We start from the raw sequence: 15,540 nt of genomic DNA, 5'->3' as shown, positions 1-15,540 counted from the left end.
GATGTACACACCTTGTCTACACACACACACCCCCCAACAGCTATCAGAGGATGTGCACACCCTGTCTACACACACACATGCACACCCCCCCAACAGCTATCAGAGGATGTGCACACCCTGTCTACACACACCCCCCAACAGCTATCAGAGGATGTACACAACTTGTCTACACACACACACACACACACCAACAGCTATCAGAGGATGTGCACACCCTGTCTATACACACACACACCCCCCCCAACAGCTATCAGAGGATGTACACACCTTGTCTACACACACACACCCCCCAACAGCTATCAGAGGATGTGCACACCCTGTCTACACACACACATGCACACCCCCCCCAACAGCTATCAGAGGATGGACACACCTTGTCTACACACACACACACACACACACCCACACACCCACAACAGCTATCAGAGGACGTGCACACCCTGTCTACACACACATGCACACCCCCCAACAGCTATCAGAGGATTTGCACACCCTGTCTACACACACACATGCACACCCCCCCCAACAGCTATCAGAGGATGGACACACCCTGTCTACACACACACACACACACACCCGCAACAGCTATCAGAGGATGTGCACACCCTGTCTACACACACACATGCACACCCCCCAACAGCTATCAGAGGATGTACACACCCTGTCTACACACACACACACACACCCGCAACAGCTATCAGAGGATGTGCACACCCTGTCTACACACACACATGCACACCCCCCAACAGCTATCAGAGGATGTGCACACCTTGTCTACACCCCGCCCCCAGCAGCCATCAGAGGATGTGCCATTACATCAGGATTTATTTAGCTCTCTCCCCATAATTAGTTCATACCGTATGATTAAGCAGTTGTTAACTGTGCCATAAGAAAACCTACAAAGGGAAAAAAAAATTTGAAACAGTCGTACCCTACCTATCCTACTGGGCTCTTTCTGCGCAGTTAAGTGTATAAAGACAAAGAAACAACTCCTAATTACAAGGAGAATTTATTTGCCTGGCCTTCTTAACTGGGACAGAGGCCAAACCCACTACTCACGGTGAAGTTTTTGTTTGCTTGTTTTGTGTTTGTGTTTTGCAAGGAAAAAAAAAACCCCAACCGCGACAGGCCATTGTTGGCGTCTCCGCTGCCGGAGCAGTGGGTGGCTCCGAGGAGCAGAACCGCATCCAGTGCTTTTCCGCAGGGCTGATTTCCAGCCTGCGCCAAGAATCGGGGCCGGCCGTGAGCTGCGCAAATCCCAGCTAAAAACAGGGCCGGCTCGCTGGAATATCATTAAGGTGGCTTTTCGCAAAGCAAATCCATTGCATTCGGTGGCACCTCCAAGCCTGGCTTCATCTCATTTCTTTCCCCTCCAGAGCTGAGCCGCGGCTCGGTTCTGAACTCACGGAGGAAGGCAGGAGGTTAAACCAAACTGCTAACTGTGTCTCTTCAAAACTGACATTTAATACAGGGTATAAATCACTGTGGGAGCCTGTTATTCCTTCAGGAATGCAATTACATAGGGTCAAATAAAACATGAAAGAACCCAACAAGTTTTAAAATGTAGTATGTTCTCAAAAGCAGGCAAGAAGGAATGCGAAGCAGTCCAAATATGCTAACATCCACATGTACTCCTGTGCGAGGGGGATTAGAAGGAAAGGTTTCTGTTCTTTAATGATTATGTTGCTGAGCAGAGGCATGTATGCAGGTTCAGGGGCTCTCCCTGAACTCGGGGAGCTTTGCATAGATGGCTGGATTTATTTAAAGCAGGTGTCTTGGACGTATCTCATTATTTTAACTGCCCGTGTATTAACATGCTGCAGCCATTGAACGCACGAGAAAAGTGTTTGTGTGGGTACACAAAAAGAAAGACTTGCCCTTTTCTTCAGGCTCTGGACCTGCAACCCAGACACTTGTGAATCGGTCCTTCAGTGAGGGACATGAGCCGGGGAGCCCAGAGCATTTCAAACTTTGCTTTCTTGGAAGGAGATGTCTGCCTTCGTCTGTAAGCTTGCAATTAAATATATAGATATATAGATATATAACTAGATTTTTGCAATATATAGATATAGATATAGATATATCAATATAGATCTATATCTATATTGATCTATATCTATATATATATTGCAAAAATCTAGTTGGTCTAATAAAAGAGATCACCTCCACCACGATTTCTGATTCCTTTGGTCTATCTCACTGTGGGGCTTTCTTTCCAGCCTGATCACAATTCACATCTGAAAACATCTCACTGAAGCGGATCACAAAGTGGCAGAAAAGTCGGCAGCTGACATCACGCCGCGCGGAAGAAGACATTACGGTTCCTGTTCGGAGTGTCGCAAAGGAAAGGGCATTTCTTCAGGCAGCGTGCGGGGTCTGCCCTTCACAAAATGCACCGCAGAAAACAGCATCACAGTCTGGCTTCTCGGAGCCTGCGTTTGCAATCGGTGAAAAGCAAACGGTCAAAAAAGAAATGTTGATCCGCTTTTTAAGCAGTGAGGAAGAACTATAAGTAAATGAAAAGCTAGCCCCTTGCTAAGGAGCAAAAGGTAGGCTTGGTGGGCTGACAGCCCTAATAATGAATTATGGATACAGTCCAAATTGTTTTAATTTAAATGGGGAAAAAAAAGAGAAAGTGTTTCCTCTGACTATCCAGAGATTAAAACTTTATTTTATGGGTATCTCACCCTCGTGACAAATTTATGCTATGCAGATCGTATCTAATGATTAAGGGGCAAATTCTGCTCCCCGTTCGGAGTACCGCGCCACTCCCAGAACAGTACAGCTGGTCACAATTTTTTCAATAAAGGCTTTTCATTGAAAAAAAATATATAGCTTCATTTAAAAAAAACAAAAAACATTCAAAATGTAAAGATTTGGAGAAAAGATAAAGCTCTGATTTTTTTCAACATTTTCCATTGAGGAATTGTGAGGAATATCTGCCTTTTCCTGGTTTTTTGTCCCCAGAGAAGAGGGGGAAATATTGTCAAAGTAAGAAAGTAAGACACTGGATGCAAAAGTGTTGCTTTTCGCTTTTCAAAGCAGCCCCTCTCACTTTCTCTCTCTCTGACCCTTCCTTTCTACCTCTCTGAAAGTAATGCAAAGTAAAAGGCTGACTTTCTTCCAGTTGGAAAACAGTCAGAAAGGGAAAGAAAGTGTCAGAAACCCCACTTTGTGTTTTCTTAATGTATTACAACTGGAAAAAGTTGGAAAACAATGAGAAAAGGAGGAAAAAAGCATTTTTTCTTTTCTCTCCTGCAGACTTTCTTAATTTTTCCAATTTTCCTATGGGAAAACAGCTATTCGCTAATAAGGAAATTACAAACGGGGATTTTTCCCACAGCAAAAACTCCTCTTGCTCCAGCTCGCTCTATCAAGCACTTCTCTTGATCTCATCTCCATCAGGACGCCAGAATCAAGCCCTAATTTTTCTTCATTTGGTTTATTGGCCCCCAACAGCAATCCGTTTACAACCTAAGCCCCCAGTCCAGCAAAGACTTACATACGTTCTTAAAATTAAGCCTGTGAGTAAACTTTGGCAGGATACAGGCCTTATTATAGGTGGGGCTACTAGCACTGCTTGTTATGAAGATTACCAGACGCTTCCCATTACAAGAACCTATTTCCAATTGCTTAAAATCATGCCAAGCTCTAACTATTTAGGCTGAAATGTTCCATGCCAGTTGTGTGCTTCAGGTTGAATAATTTTGGAAAACAGCAGGAAAAAAAAAAAAAGGATCCAACTATTTTAGAGGAAAAAAAAGTTTAACAAGACGGGGGGCGGGGGAGAGATTCTTGAGCTTTGTGGAAGGGAACTGCCTGTGCCGTCCCTGTGAAAATCTGCCCAAATTTGGCCAAATTACAAGACTTTGAAAAAAAAAATCACACTTCACGCATACAGAGCCCGTGGCTTCTGCCCCTCCCCGCATGCTTTGTTTTCCTAGTAGCCGATCCCCTCGGGAGGCAATTATGATACACCAGGCAGTTCCTAGCAATCAAGCAAACTTGTGAGGAATGGCAGCACGGGTCGGAGGGACGGGGAACGCTGGTGCCCGAGCCGAGGCTTTACAGAAAATATGAACTCACAATAGGCATTGAGGAGGGTCAGTCTGGACTTCGCTGCCACCTCTTGCCCCCGTACTACGAAGACCAAAGCTGGGAAGACAAGTCTGCTGAGCCCCTATGCCAAGAGCTACTCAACAGTTTCAAAGCCCGTAAACTTTGCTAACCTTGCTGTCGGTAAAGAGCTGATGAGCCTCCTCCGGAGAGCCTTTTGCCCCTCAAATCAGACTCGGGGAGGCCCCAGGTCCTCACCTGACCCCGGCTTCCAGTGCCGATAAAGGCCGCGTACATCTAAAGGCGAAACACAGCTTCTTGTGGGATTTGGTGACGATGGTGAGCCAAGTTGGTGACTGCAGGTGTTTGGAGACAGATGAGTGAAATGAAAGAGTGGAACCGAGATCACAAGCCACTTCAGCCCATGCAACATTTTGGAAGGAATCACTTGTGTGTCAGAAGTAAGAAAACCCCTTGATCCCTGACATCTGCTCATGGACGTTGCCTGAATGAAACCCTTTGGCGTCCACCGTCCTTTTTGACTGCAGACCAGCAGTACCAAGGGGCTTCTTTGGACTTTATTACCCACCTTCTTCTACTCACGGCTATCCAACTCGTTTAGTGGTTAGCTGATTTTGTCGCTAAGACAACTCACTCTGTTCACGGATTCACAGAAGTTTAGGGCTTGTGAGATCGTCGGGTCCAGCCCCTGCTCTGGGCAGCAAAGACTTCTGGGGTCAAAAAACCCAGCAAGGTGTGCGTCCAGGCTCCTTTGGAAGATCTCCAGGTAGATGTCTGCACCACCCCTGCTGGGAGTCTATTCATACGAGCCGTGAAGAAGTTTTTCCTTATATCCAGTCTGAAACCTTCTTCTAGGAGTTTATGACCATTTCTCCTGGTTTTCCCCTGCAGCGCTTTGGTGAATAGTTGCTCGCCTAGCTCCTGATGCTCTCCCCTGATATATTTGGAAGCTGCCACCAAATCCCCCTAAAGTCTTCTCTTTTCTAGGTTGAACAGGCCCATATCTGTCCATATGGCTTGCTTTTCAGGCCTCTAATCATACACGTGGCTCTTGTCTGGACTCTCTCCAGCTTCTCCACATCCTTCTTGAAGTGCAGAGCCCAGAACAGGATGCAGGACTCCAGCTGCGGCCTCACCAATGCCAAACAGAGCAGGAGAATAACTTTCTTAGTTTTGCTTGAGATGCATCAGTTGATGCACGCCAGCGTATGGTTTGCTCTGCCAACTGCAGCATCACACTGGTGGCTCATATTCATTTTATGGTCATTCCATGCCTCTGGGACCCCATGGACTGAAACTGTTCATCTGTTCTTAGAAAAGATCTTCCCACGGCATGGCCTGCCCACAGATGGCACTTCAGACTCAAGTTCGCAGTTTGTTTGGCCAGGAACTCTTTAAACTCCAAGAGGCAAAATGTCTCATCTCTTCAGCTGACCACCCACAGGCCAACGGGCAAACAGAGCAGGTCAACCAAGCACTAGAGTATCTTTCTTGCTCCTTCCATTACTGCCAATTGGATTGTGTCCTTGTCTCTGAGCTCCTGAGTGACGCTGGGTGAGATGTTTCACATTGGTCATGAATGGCGAGTCCCTCGTTGTCAAGGTGCCTGTCTTTGGACTCTGGGTCTGATTTGCAGACGTGTGCAACAGCACTCATAGCTTAGTACCAAAAACTCACTCACAGCTGCAACTGAAGTCATTCCCAGCCACGTCTGAATATATAAAGTAGTACAGAATATGCAGTACTCTACTAGATCAGGCTCCTGGCATCATAACTAGGGACACCGAAAGTTAGTGGATACTGTTCACCTTGCTATCTCCGAGCCCCAAGCTCCCATCTATAAAATGGAGATATTACTGTCCACTCACCTCATGGAGTGAAGGTAAATAGATGGCTGTGTACTAACCTGATAGGGCATATGTAGATGAAATGGAGGCCCTAAATTGAAGTGGTGGGTTTTTAAAAACACTGCTTCAATTTAGGGCCCTTTAAACCCCAGGGTTGTGCACACACCTGAACTTACCTGCCTCTCTGGCAGGGAGGGGAAGGCAAGATGCCAGCATGCGGAGCGGTCCCTGGGCTGCGGGGAGGGCTGGTGCTTCCCTCCACAGCAGCAGCAGCCTCCCCCAGGTGGCACCTGCCTGCAGGCACCCGGTTTGGGTGGTCCCGGGGGGCACCGCAGCTGCAGAGGGAAGCACCGGGCCCCCACACATCTCAGGCAGGCAGGCAGGCTCCAAGGAAAAAAGAAAAGATCAGGCTCACGGCTTTTTTTTCCCCTTGGGTGGAGCCTGCCTTCCCAGGCTGCTGCCAGGCTGCCTGCAAGGCTTCCTGCAGAGCCCCTGATCTGCACAGAGCTCGGTGCTTCCCTCTGCGGCTGTAGGGCAGCAAACTAAAACTCCTCCGAGGAGTTTTAGTTTGCTGTGCCCTAAGTCACCTAAGGTGCATTGCACCACCGAATTTGCTACAGTGGCTGGAATTACTGCTCAATGCACAGCTGATGCATGCAAACACCACCACTGTTAAAGTGATGCAAAAGCATTTAACCCACTTTAAAGTGTCGTGCACACATGTCCCTTGTTTCGTCTATACACCGCTGTAAGCACTACGGAAAAGCCCATGAGGAAATTTATCATTCTCTTTCCTGAAAACTGCAGAGCAAATAAGGCCTAGGGCCACCCATTAAACAACAAATTAAAGCAAATCACAGAGTCCATAGCATAAGGATGGGTGGGTGTGTGGGGCACACTGCTTATGAGTGGGAGGCACCCCATGCTCCCATTTCCTGCCTTTCTCTTACCTGCAGCCTCTTGCTTCAGCTCCGGCATGGAAACAAAGCAGCGGTGGCTGTGCAGGAGCGTGTGCAAGCGAATGAAGGATACTTTGGGAAATGTAATGTCTGTAGCTGAGTGAAGATGCCACCTCAGGGGGGTTTTTGCCACTGAAACCAGGTTTCGTGACAACCCAGACCATAGCTGTGACAAAACACACACCATGTCACATATTGTCAATGACTGCCCGCTAACGAAGGTGGGAGGTGGACTACAGGAACTGCGTATGGCCACTGAGGACGCTACCGCAAGGCCCAGCGATTATGCACGTGCTGACGACTGACTGATTGCCACATCCAACCCTCATACTCAACTACCAGGCATAAAACCAAATGCTCCAGGATGCAACATGCCACAGGTACAAGCCGGAGAGACAAGGGCACTGCCACCATGGCAATGACAAGGAAGCAGCTGGCTGATAGACACTCAGAGGATCCTGCATCCAGAGGTGGAGGAAACCCGAAGAAACAAACCTTCTTCATAAAAGAGACTGCTACAGCCACTTCTCTAAGGACTAATAAGCTGACTGCAATTCAGGTACCATCATATAGTGAGAAAAGCATTAGCCAGCTTCTGAGCATCATCGGGATGGTCCTAATGCAGAGGCAGGCAATTATTTTGGGCAGAGGGCCGCTTACTGAGTTTTGGCAAGCTATCGAGGGCCACATGACAGGCAGCCCAGGGCAGATAAATATTAATTTTCTAAATGTTTTAGCGGCCCCATGAGCCAGATAGAATGGCCTGGCGGGCCGCATCTGACCCCCAAGCCGTATTTTGCCCACCCCTGTCCTAATGGATGACTATTCTCTGTCCCAGGGCAACTCCAGCGGTGAGTCACTGCTGCCTGATGGTGCACAATGCTTATCCCCAAGGAGTCAGAGGACGGGGTGTTCCTCCCCAAGATATCCATTCTCTTCCCCTCCTTATTAAAAGGAGCTGAACACCCTATCCCTATCTTAAAACATTGATTTGCAGTATTTGGCACCAGGGCATTTATGGTTGATACATGTGGAACATGGAAGACTGTTCTTGGGAAGCTGGTATACTGTAGCAGCTTTCCTAGATATCAGCTGAGCAGATGCTGGGCTAAAGCTGTCAAGTCCAAACGACATCATTGCATTTCTGAAAGGTGACCATGAAGTATCAAACACTCAGAATAAAGTCTTTTCCACAGCTACGGGAGGCACGTCCAGAGCCTAAGCCATTCTGTCAGTTAGTTCATGAGCAAGAACGACTTCTTCCAAGGCCGACAAAATGGTTCAGACTCCCACATTGTCGTTCAGAGGGGTTTGACTCTCTAGCTTGATCCATCTCATGGGACTCTCCAGCTCCATGACTAATGGCAATCAGTCTTTATGTGTTTGCACTGTCTTCAGATCCAGCGGTTGAAAACTCACTTCTATAGTAAAGTGGAGAAGATTTCTCTGAACAAGACCCAAGTTCACAGACTTGCCCCTTAGAGGGACAATATGGCCATCCGACTCATTCCATTATTGCTTTACCTGCTTCCACTCATCAAGCTTACAGGGAAGAAAGGAAGTCCCTAGGCAAACTCCCCACTCAAACTGGTTGGCCTGTTCACCAGTGTTCTCCCCAGGCAATGACAGAAACCCTTTTCCTAGGCAATGACGGCTTCCTGCTCCTCTCCGAAGTGGGAGGTCCCGCTCAAACTCTCCATTGGTCCTGTGCCACTTGCTCCGGGACTCTGTTTCCTGCCTAGACAAGCCTCGGTTTGCCCTGATAGCCTGGATAGGACTGGCTGCCTGAGTGCCCTCAGCTGGCACCCATTACTGTTTGCCAAGGCTATTGCATTTAAGCGGTAGCCCTTGCAGCGCTTTTCAGGCTTGCATCAGGACAGATTCCCCAGTGCTCCTGATTCCTATTCTGCTCCATGGTCCTTGGCTTCCTGCATCCTCTGTCTTGCTTCTGTCTGCTTCCTCTACCTTGACCCTTCTGCTCTGGACTGCTGGCTTGTGACCACTTGGCTCTGCAGTCCTGGCTTATTACCATTGTAGCACTGTGTCTTCAACACCCGCTACCCCTCTTCCCCCCACCCCGTTGTCCGGGTTGCACTGTGCCACTAATAAGAATTTCTGCTCATCAAAAGAAGCAACACAGGAGGAGACAGACCTGGGTGTATGAACTGACCACAGGATGGCTATAAGCAACCACTATAATTCAGTTAGGATCAAAGCAATGCCATCCTTGGATGCATCAGGAGAGGCGTTTCCAGTAGGGACACTAAATGGCCCAGATGAGACCTCATCTGGAGTACTGGGTACAGTATTGGTCATCCAAATTCATGAGAAAGGAAGTCTGGAACAGGTGCAAAGAAGGGCTGTCAGGGGTAGCCCATCTTGCAAGAGCAGGCTAAAAATGCTTGACGTGTGGAGCCTAGAAAAATGAAGGCTGTGGATGGCCACAAACCCTCCCTGTACATATAATCATAGACTCATAGAGAGGCGGAACTGGAAGGGACCTCCAGAAGTCATCTAGTCCAGCATTTCTCAACCTGTGGGTTGTGACCCAAAACGGGGTCACAAGAATATATAAAAGGGTCACAAACTATCATGGAAAAACATGAAAAATCGTGGATTTTCCCCTTTAAAGGAGAAAAAAGTAGGAAAGCACAGGTTTCCCTTGCAGGCTGAAAGAGTTCCAGCCTGCAAGGGGCTGCTTGGGGCTGGGGGAAGTGGGAAGAGGGCGATCGGGCAGGGGCACCACGTGCATGTACGTGTGCACACATGGCAGTCAGGCAGTGTAGAGAGCAGGTCCAGCAGGTCCCTGAAGGTAAGTCTATGGAGCAGGCAGGGGGCATGAACAATGCATTGGGGGGGGCACAGACAGGGGGGCACATGCCCCCCCAGATTTGTGTGCCCACAGGGCCATGGGGCTGTAGCCTGTCCGGACTGGCACAGGCAGGAGGGCAGTGCGGAGTGACGAGACTCATGACTGCTGCCTCCGGGACCCCCAAGCTGCATGAGGAGTAATGGGCGTGGGAAGGGGGTGCTGCCCTCACCTCCTCCCATTGCCACTGCTCCCCTCAGGCTATAGCTCTACCCCATAGGGAGGTGGGGTGGCGGGCAGCGTGGGCGGCCTAAGGGGAGTGGCAGCAGCCAGGCCAAGGAGGCAGGGTAGAGCTGCAGCCCAGCATGCAAGCGGCTGATAGTGGGAGGAGGTGAGAGCAGCATGCCACCCCCTGTCCATTACTCTTCAGGCTGCTGGTGGCACGGCGGATGTGAGAGTCCCAGCAGTGGCGGCAGCAGCAATGAGTCTCGATGCCCCGCTCCAGGTCCGGTCCACTGGTCTGCGGAGGCAGCCCTTGCCCGTGCTGGGCTGGCGAGGCTGCAGCCCCGTGCCTTCCCTGGCTCCCACCCCCTGCCCCATACATTGGGGGGCTGGGGGCAGCGGGTCAGGAGTGAGGGGCACTGGCAAGGCCAGGGGGCTGTGAGTCAAGAGGGAGGGGCACTGGCAACTTGCATTGTGCAAATTGCCCAACGATGAATGTCACTTGGGAGTAAATGGAGGGCCACGTGTTGATACTGCCATTAATGTCTTCCTGTTGATGCTGATTTCTGTCTTTCAAATGAAGACTGTTAAGCTGCTTTAACTAGTAGCGTGTAATAAGTATTTGGGGACCACAATACTTGTGTATTTTCTACTTAAACTATTTATTGGGTCAGGACAGCACATCCATGTTTACAAACGGGTCCTGGTACGAAGAAGGTTGAGAACCACTGATCTAGTCCCACCCTCTGCCACAGACAGCCTCATCCCTATCGAAATCCATCCTATACAAATCCATAATCTAAACTTTTTCTAAAACTACCATCAAGCCCAACACAATGTAAAACATAACACCGTATCCTGCCATGTCCCCTGCTACGGAGGAAGTCACCCTCCCATCCCAAACCCCACCGCCTGCACAGTCCATATCTATCTGACCAGGGAGTAAAATCCCTTCCTGACCCCAAACGCGGCATCGGTCTGACCCTGAGCAGACGGGCAAGACCCTCTAGCTGGGAACCTCTGGCATTCAGTCCCAGCAGGAGCATTGGCACAGCCCAGGCATTATCCCCAGCCCTGACCCAATGCCTCTGAAGAAGGCTTAAAAACACCCTGACGCATGGGGTAGAAAAACCAGGGGGAAAAGGTGGGGGGCAACTAGCAAGGGAGAACTGCATAAGCAAAAGGACACCTAACCCCAGTTGTCTTCCTGCCTAGAGCAGGGGGGCTGGACCCCATGGTCTGCAAGGTCCCTTCCTAACAACTATGAATCTATGAATGTTAGCACCAGCGCAGGTGGTTGCGGAAAAAAACTGAAGCTGGGAATTAGAGGGCAGTTTAAGAGCAGCCTTCCAACAGGGCAGTGAAAGGAGAGCAAAAACAAAACCAGTTGTGAGCTAGAGCTTGATCAATCCATAAATAACAGCATATGCTGCAATTGCTTGCCAAAGCAACGGGCTGAATCTAATGTCGCAGGCTTACCCTTTCAGTCCTATGCAAATCCAAAGATTTCCCTAGGAAAGAGCATTTGGTAAGGTACCCCCAGTACAGGTTTCTCTGGGAAAGAGCAATACCTGGAAAGCAGGTGCAGCTCTCAGAGCTGATTGTTTCTGCTCCACGATACTGGCTTTGGCTGCACCGAGCCACTGGCCAGACTCTGCTGATGTTTCTTCTACAACCGGAGGTGGCAGAAATGTTGGGACAGTGCACAAAGGGAAGACATGCTAGACCTTAGAGGTGCTTTCTGTCTCCCACAAAGAAAGGAACCACCCATTTTTAAGTAGAAAAGTCCTCAGGGAATGAGCAAATCCATGAGTCCCTTGGAGCTGGTGTCTTAAGACCTAAACCAGCACAGTCCCATTCGATAAGTCTGCGTGGGACCCCAGAAGCTGCAAGGAAGCTCCGACGACTAACACCAGTAATGAACAGGGAACCCTAAAGCTTACTAGCTGGGAGGCACTGGCCAGACCCTTAGCACCCTATGCCACCTATACTCAGTCCTCATTTAGGCAGATTTTTCCACTGGTGACACTGACTTTTGCCTGAGCAAAGACTTCAGGATTTGTCCCAGCTTGGGGCCACGACTGCATCATGTGAAAAACCTACATTTTGTGAACAGCAAAAAATCCCCTATCCCTTGGGGCAGCATTGCACCCTGAGGAATGGGGAGCCTGCAACATCCCAAAGACAAGCCATGGCTTTCCCTTCTGCCACCTTCTCCCTGTCCCAGACCGGGGATTGCTGTGGTGAGCCCTGCATTAAAACACAACAGGAGTAGCTAACTTGCCCCCCTTTTGCCACCCTTGCATCTGCTAATTAAAACAAACAAGCAGATCCACTGATGTTGATGCTCCCCTGCGCTCCTCCGCTCTTGGGGAATAGCAAATATGAACTCCTTGTGATCAAGCAGCAATCACGCCAACCCTCAGATGCATTTTCTGACCTCAACAGGATTTGCCTGCTACTTATTACATTGCAAAGGGCCTGCGTGGGCAGGTTTACACATACACAATTAATATGCTGAATATACTCTGGCTCAATTTGAGCCAGAGTAAACTAATCCTGATGTTACCGTCTACACGTGCGTTTAAGCACAGTAATTTACTGCGCTGCTGGATACCCTAGTATCTGATGGGACTATCCGGCAGCGCAGTTGATTAATCTACTGCACCCTAACTGCTGCACTCGTTTAGATGGTGACGCTTTGCTGCACAGCAAATTAGTCTGCTGCGCAGTTAAGCATCTCATGGAGATGCACCGACTGTCCTCTAGGCAGGAGCTACCAACAGAGAGGGCTGAGTGCTCCTGCAGCACCTCCACAAGGAGCATCTCCAGGGTTGCTAGCTGGGGGCAGGCAGAAGGTGCTAGCTGGGGGGGTCAATCCCCAAAACTGGTATGCCTCCCAACCAACCGCAGGGGACCTGGAGACACTGGGGGCATCTGTGCAAAGCCCCTGAACAAATGCACTGGCTTTTCTTCTGCCTCTCCTGTGCCCCATCAGCATGGGCTCTGTGTTGTCATGGCCTTGGGGCCTGCTCCCCCAAAGCTGGGAAACCTGGATGCATTATACTGCCTGGGTCCAGATCCACATCCCCCAGAGCTGCTGGGAGGAGAACGATACCATCAGTGACTGTCCGTGCAGCCCGACCCTCTCCTGTTCCCCACCATCTCCCCAAGCATGCAGGCTCCCAAGAAGGGGTCCACGGTGCTTGAGACAGGAGCGATGCAAAGGATGAAGCGTTCCAGGCATCGACCTCTCTGTCGAATCTCCCAGGGCCTCATTCACGTATCTGCAAGGCCAGAGGGGACAGCAGGGTCCGAGGCGAGCCTTACCTTCACTGCACGGACCCAACGTGAGCAGGGCCGACAGCCACGCTCAGCTCGGAGCCACCACCAGCCAGCTCTTCGACAGCGCGGGCACAGCGTGCTTGCTCATCCAGAAACAAAGCAACATCTGTGGGAGGAAGACAGACATATGTCTGGCCTCCACCGTGAACCCTGCGCCTGGCAGGAGAAAGCAGCGCTGGTTCCAGCCCCGGCTTTTCATCCCTGTTGTAACAGTCATAAACGCCCGCCGACACCAAAGCTGAGCTCGACTGTGATCCTCGTAAAACCGCATTCTTGAACCCTGAAAACAGGAGGGAGGCTCCTCGGGCCAATTTTAAAATGATATTGCTTGCTCCAAAGGCTGCGTGCTCCACAAGCGCACCCCGGGGAGGCTGCCAGGCAGACCTGCCTGGGACGCCAGGTGACGCAACCGGGCAGGAAGGGGGTGGAGAACGACCCACCCTCAGCATCTTCAGTGTCTGCTGACCAGAATAAGGGGGGAGTCTCTCACGGCTGGGAGGCATCCTCTCCTGAGAGCTTTCTTCCCCCAGCAGCCGTTCTGCATCCCGCCGTCGGGGCTGTAAGGAGCCGAGTCGGGAGCCTCTGTTAGTGGGGAGCTTTCCCTCTGCTCGCTCCATCCCCGCAGCTTGGGACTTCACCCCTTGGAGCACCACCGAGCTGCAAATGTCCTGGTACCCCTCCGTGGCCCATCATCACCCCCCAATCCCACATGGTGCACTGTTCCCAGCCCAAGGGGCCAGGTCCTCATATGATGCAGATCCAGTGGGATCAAGGGAGTCAGTGGAGCAAAACTAATTAAGGAGCTGGCTCTCTACAGCCTTTGGCTAATGCCGACAGTCCGACAGCACTGCCATGACCTCTAAGTTCGTCGTGGGTGTTTTTCTGAACCTTCCCCCACCTCTTACAGCCACATTAGAGCCCCAGCTTTCATTTTCTTTAAAAAGGCAAGTTTCTAGCCCTTAGGGTGACAGAGAAAACTTGAAAAGGTCCCTGAACACATCCTAAATGATCACACGCAGCAAATTTCTTTGAAAAGCTCATGATTTGTAAGCCAGCCGTGTGGGATGTGGGACTGGCAGTTGTGAAATCCACCATAGGTGGAGAAAATACATCTCTTGGGGTGCTTACACGGGGGTACAGAACGATCAACAGTCTCCTACATGGCAGGCTAGCCAGCAAATGTCACTCTGGGAGGGTAACAGCATCTTCTATCTTCAAATTGTCCTACAACCATCCATCCATTAGCCGTCATGGCTGCTTAGGGAGGTAGGCAAGTAGTGTCTGCATCTGAGGAAGGCTCTGAAGCATGGAGAGGTTAGTTATAACCTTCTTTCACTGAGCTATCCTGACTTGGCTTCCACTTCCCAGGAGGTCAGAGTGTGCACAGAGGCATTTACCATGGAGCAGGTGACATCCCGTGACTTCCCTATCACCACCTTGTACCTTGAGGCAACAAGTCCTGCCCATGTCCTAAATGACCGAGGGCCACAGAAGCACTCGGCGTCAGGCCAGGATTTGAATCTGAGGGTGAGATTTCAGGAGCTCAGTACATATTTTATATCTCTATATCTATCTCTATAGCTGATATAGCTATAGCTATAGAGATAGATAAAGAGATAGATATAGAGATATATCCAAAGCCATAGATATAGATATAGACTGAAATTTTATGTTTTGGGCCAAATCAGCCAAATCAGTTCCAAATTCTATCGACTAAGGACAGCTCAATTATTCAAGTCCGTGTGGCACTACCACCAGCAGGTATCCTACCTCCTACACTCTTCAGCCTCGGGCTTCAGATATTCCCAAATCCACAGCAGACTAGGGGTTTAGGTTGTAGCCGTGTTGGCAGACAAGGTTCCTTGGGTGAGTTTGATATCTTTTATTAGACCAACCCAAATGGTTGCTTAATAACTATTCTCCAACCATTTGGGTTGGTCTAATAAAAGATATCAAACTCACCCAAGGAACCTTGTCTGACAGCAGACTAGGGAGCATCTGGACTCCAAGGCCTCTGAGCTTGCATGTAGGATGCCTGCCATAGATTCGGGAGCTCAGCACTTACATCTGGGTATGCAAAAATGCTTATCTCTGATTTAGGCCCAAGGAAAGAGGCCAGTTTTTCAAAACACCGCCGCACACAGGGTGTACACTGGGTTTTGAAGTCTTTGGAAAACATGGCCAGCCTGCACCTGTGGGAATGCCTAGGTGCTAAGCACCGGAAACCTGCTTCCAATCTTGTCTCTGTGGTCAAGTCCTTTTGCCATCATGGGTGAATCAC

At 49.8% G+C, this 15,540-nt stretch overlaps 1 protein-coding gene across 1 annotated transcript in view; it reads right to left on the bottom strand.

The window, feature by feature from the left end:
- Positions 1-15,540, bottom strand: part of LOC109285218 (uncharacterized) — a 65,759-nt gene that overhangs the window by 17,864 nt on the left and 32,355 nt on the right. The window contains exon 4 of the mRNA XM_059723404.1: positions 13,245-13,539. The gene's annotated coding sequence lies outside the window, so the exon portion shown is untranslated. The remainder of the gene's footprint in view (positions 1-13,244; positions 13,540-15,540) is intronic.

Source organism: Alligator mississippiensis, chromosome 2 (assembly GCF_030867095.1).
Source record: "Alligator mississippiensis isolate rAllMis1 chromosome 2, rAllMis1, whole genome shotgun sequence".
Lineage (NCBI taxonomy): Eukaryota > Metazoa > Chordata > Crocodylia > Alligatoridae > Alligator > Alligator mississippiensis.
The sequence above is the reverse complement of the archived record's forward strand: the minus strand, read 5'-3'. Positions and strand labels throughout refer to the sequence as shown.